Below are 4,791 nucleotides of genomic sequence, written 5' to 3'. Positions count from 1 at the left end.
CCCCTCCCCTTTCACCAAAACTTCACATTCACACTACCCCATCAGACATGTTCTGCAACAACAGCTCTCCAGCAATCCTCACTAAACAAATTAAAGTCCAGATAATCAGGCCTGTCCCCTTTCCAGAACATTGAAATGGTAAACAATCTATGACAACATATACAGGGTTAACGCTATTTCCAAATTCATGTTCCACAAAAAAATGAAATACAACAAACATATCTTCTCCCAAGAACATTCACAACATATCATGTACACAACATATAACTACACATCTAAGTACCATCATGTCATTATTCTAAACCATAAGGATATTATGTATTAGTAGATTCCAATTTAATTGGAGGGATAATTTCAATTTAAGATCACATAAAATATGTACAGTACGTTACAATTCACAAAACATACCTTTTAATGAATGTATTCTCCTATATCGTAATGTTCATAATTTTGCATTTTAAGAATTTAAACTTAGTTTTTTCTCAATTGTTCTGGTCTTTGCAATGAAATTGTCCATGTTAATGAAATTGTTATGTTGTACTATTTTACTTCTCCGTTCCGGTTTTTTTAATAAATTGAAAATTGAAATTGAATAACCAAACCTTGGGAGGTATTACACAATAGTATTTCCAAGTTCAAGGTAATTAACATTTCTATAGAACAGATGAAATTATTAATTTATATGATCGTTATTTAATTCATGATAAAATATAATCCTTTTCTTCAATGAAAATGGGTAAAATATGTCAATCATTATTTAGATATTGATTATATGCAAAGTCATAAATAAATGTCTTTTAAAGATCGATGGAAATATTGCCTTGGAATATTATCAATATTATTCTTATTTTCCTTGACAAAAACAGACAGAATTTGTTCCTACTCTGGCACCAGAAATTAAAACACTGACTTTTCTCAATTCATTTCTTCAATGAAAATATGTAAAATATGACAATCAAATTTATTGTTATTTATTTTTATAAATGGTTTTAACTTGGGAAATGTCTTTTAAAGATAATTTGATAACATTGCTTCGAAAAATGGTCAATATTATTCTCATTTCTCTCATCAAAAATAGACAATATCAAATTTGTTCAAAGAAAATTGACACCAATGATTAAATTACAGAAATTTCTCTTTCAAATATATACAGGGTAGTGTTAATATAAGAATTTTTAAATTCTGGTGAATTTAGGATGTCTGAGTACTGAAGTAACATGTACAGACAAGTAAATACATGCTATTTATATTACATAAGCGTAAAGTGCTTAAACAAAAAACATAGTCCATATTCAGATATACCACTTACATTGTGTAATTATGAAATGTAAGCAAAATAGAAACTATACAAGGGCCTTGCAATAGAGCTGATTTTTTTTTCAATGGAACATCAAAGTTATGCATGACTGAAATGCAATTTTAGTCACCACAGAAAAATTACATACCAAGTCATATTCAAAGAAAAATAAAACTTAAGAACACCATAAAATATGTTTTAAGGTGGCTAACACATTAGCTGATATAATTAACTTGCATTTACACTTCATTTTGTATTTACACATTTTGGATTTATTCGGTGTAAACACTAAGGATAGCCCACAAAATTCTAGAGGAAGACTTATTTCCAGTGGGGTCTTTCTGGTGGTGATTGGGCATTACACCGGGAGACAATCCCCTACTCTTTTCCAAAGAGTGTACTGCGTTGTTTAATGTACACATGGGTCATAATGCACACAGGACCAACGGCTTAAACGTCTCATCCGAAAGACCTCTAGCTGAAACACAAAGAGAGGCAGCGATGGAAATTGAACCGGGGGCCTAGAGATCTTCACAGTTCAGCGCACACACAGTGGCTACCACCAGACTAGCCGACTAAACTAAGCTGCTCTCTCAAAAATTGTAACACCCACTGCTAGTTACAGTGAAATAAATTTAATCGACATCTGTATGTTTAACAAGACTGAACAACTAGGACAAGAATTTACCAAACCATGTATTGTTCCACTTTAATAATGGGGCACACATTGAGGTTTGTCTTGATGTTCCTGCAGATTCTTGACAAGTAATGTGTCGTCCAATGAATTAATATTTTCAGACAGCACATATATATTACTACTGGACCACACATAATCTTCATGAAATGGATGTCAATCAAAAAATGTAAAAACTGTAACATGATGATATTACCCCACTGTCACAATGTAATAGTACAATTTCTGGTGGCTTCAACCCTACACCAAGAACAACATACATTTGGTTGTCAAGCTACATACACATAATGTATACAGTATCTCTCTGGGCGGTGATGCAATAAAACAAATCCACCTCTATATCTGCATGTATACACTGACCATTAGAATGCGAGAAAATCATTTCAGCTAATGTGAAAACCACTTCAAATAAAATACAACTTGAAACATTTACATTTTTTATCACACACATATAGGAGACATATTGGAGAGACAACAGAACTTTAAAAACATAAGACTTTTAAATTATCAAATTACATATGAAATAAATAATAAGATCTAAAAACTGTACATCAACTGACGATTCTCACGATTGAAGCCAATGTAATGCTATAACTACCATAAATAAGAAAAGCAGGTTTGTTGAAGGCCGTAGAGCTGTGCTAGTCCCTTTTGGGTTGTTGGTTATATAATCCTTATATAAATGATTACCTGCAAAATAAAGATATGATGGAATGAAATATAAACTGCTGAATATACTGTACTTCTTCATTCACACTGCTACCTACCCTCTGGGAACAGGGTATTTCATATAATGTATAAATAGGCTAATGATTACAAATTGTTTTGCAGTCTGTACTTTCTTAAGGCTGCAGGCAATTAACTTAAAAATTACTTTACAACATCAATCATGCTATTTTACTGGGTGCAGCCAGTTTATTTGTACTTTGAACTCTGATTCAACATGTCGAAAGCTAATTATGTCATTTACAAGTTGCTATTTTGAGCAGCAGAGCACAGAGATCATTATAAAGGGGATTATGGGCATGTAATGTGGAAGTGGTTTGGTGCAGTGGGAATGGTTTGGTCCCATAACCTTGAGGTCAGTTTCAATTCTTCACTGTGCACTTCGTTTGTGTCCTAGCAATTGTCCCTTCATCTACATTGCTAGTCTACCCAGCTGTATCAATGGGTACCAGCAAATTGCTGGGAGTAACCTATAGTGGACCAGCATCCCACTCAGGGAGTATTATACACACTCTCATCTGCTTCAAGTGTGATGTGGAGATCGCAGCCTATCTTCCTGAGGGCCGAAGCTACAAAAACAGGGAATACATGCCAAGATCATAAGCCCTGGTCCTTTATTAAATTTATTAAGAGCTGAGGCTGAACAACCCAAAGAAGTTCAGTGTGAATGATAAGCTTGTTTCAATATTGCTGTATTGGTTTGTACAGTGCTGTCCACATGGACTAATGTATTATATTTTTTTGTAACAGACTTGTTAAAAGTTAACAGAGTTCACATGTTTGTTTGTACAATGATTGTGAGATTTACACTTTTTCTTAATCGATCAGCTGATAATAATAAATAATTGTTTGGATAAAACATAAAACTTACATTTCAAAGAATCATAAAATCATGTTTTAGAAAAATTTAAGATTCATAAAATCATAGTGGAGTGGGGGCTCAATGATCAGTTGAGGGGCGCTAATTCGCAAAATATAGTGATTTTAGGTGATTTTTAACTACTTGACATGACTGGAGTGGTGAGAAATTTTTTGGGGGGTGTGCACCCCGCGCCCTCCCCTAGATACACCACTGATTTCAAGCCTTAGTTAAATAAACAATCTGTTGACCATTTCCAGAACTAGGACTTTAGAACATGATTAATTTGACCACTGAAGTATTATAGTAATCTCTAATGAAGTAGGACAAAAACCAACCAGGATTTTCTTTCTACTACCTCCATGATTAGACATTAAACTGTTGATCTATAGTGAAACACAAATTTTGATTTTCATGCCATGTTTTGAGGTCCCTTATTTTATAGCTCATTTACTGGATACTGGCCTGTGCCACAACTTAACCATTTTGCCACAACATGCCTCATATATGAAAATGACATGTACTTGTTGTCTGATTAATGTAAATCCTGTAGGTGACGAGTGTACCTGCAATTTCATGTGACGGAAATAAAGATATATCATCAGACCAAGGAAAGCCATGAGAAATTGTAGTCAAAACATATAAAACCATAAATTAAACTTACTTGTTGGTGGCAGTGGAGTATTATCATATACTTGTGGGGTTATACACATCTAGATGTGTATAAGAGACAGTGTATACACTGACCATTAGAATGCGAGAAAATCATTTCAGCTAATGTGAAAACCACTTCAAATAAAATACAACTTGAAACATTTACATTTTTTATCACACACATATAGGAGACATATTGGAGAGACAACAGAACTTTAAATATAAGAGACAGTATATATATATATATATATATATATATGTAGTTTCTAACATATATATTCAAGGATTTATAAAGGCGGTACTACATTTTTACTGTACTAAAGCTTGATCTTATAAAACCGCTATGCTGTAACAACATTTTCACTGGAATCTGCATAGCTGTTTGGATGCAATTTGACAGGCTCTGTCTGTGTCGCAAAAAGCTTTTGGTTACAACATGTGGCGATTTTATGGAAACCAGTGTGCCCCTTAACCCTCCTTTGTTTTTTTTTTTGAAAAATAGATCTATCCCTTGTCATAAAGCTTGGTGAATACATGAGGGATAGATAATATGTGACCCAA

At 33.5% G+C, this 4,791-nt stretch overlaps 1 long non-coding RNA gene across 1 annotated transcript; it reads right to left on the bottom strand.

Moving 5' to 3' along the window:
• Positions 1–569: 569 nt before the first annotated feature.
• LOC117103758 lies at positions 570–4,279 on the bottom strand. The gene is made up of 2 exons (XR_004444648.1): positions 4,241–4,279; positions 570–2,681 (listed from the first exon to the last, which is right to left on the bottom strand). It is a non-coding gene; the product is annotated as an uncharacterized LOC117103758 (long non-coding RNA).
• Positions 4,280–4,791: the final 512 nt, after the last annotated feature.

Source organism: Anneissia japonica, unplaced genomic scaffold (assembly GCF_011630105.1).
Source record: "Anneissia japonica isolate Jap-2015-1 unplaced genomic scaffold, ASM1163010v1 scaffold1065_len1792383_cov172, whole genome shotgun sequence".
In the NCBI taxonomy this organism is placed as follows: domain Eukaryota; kingdom Metazoa; phylum Echinodermata; class Crinoidea; order Comatulida; family Comatulidae; genus Anneissia; species Anneissia japonica.
The sequence above is the reverse complement of the archived record's forward strand: the minus strand, read 5'-3'. Positions and strand labels throughout refer to the sequence as shown.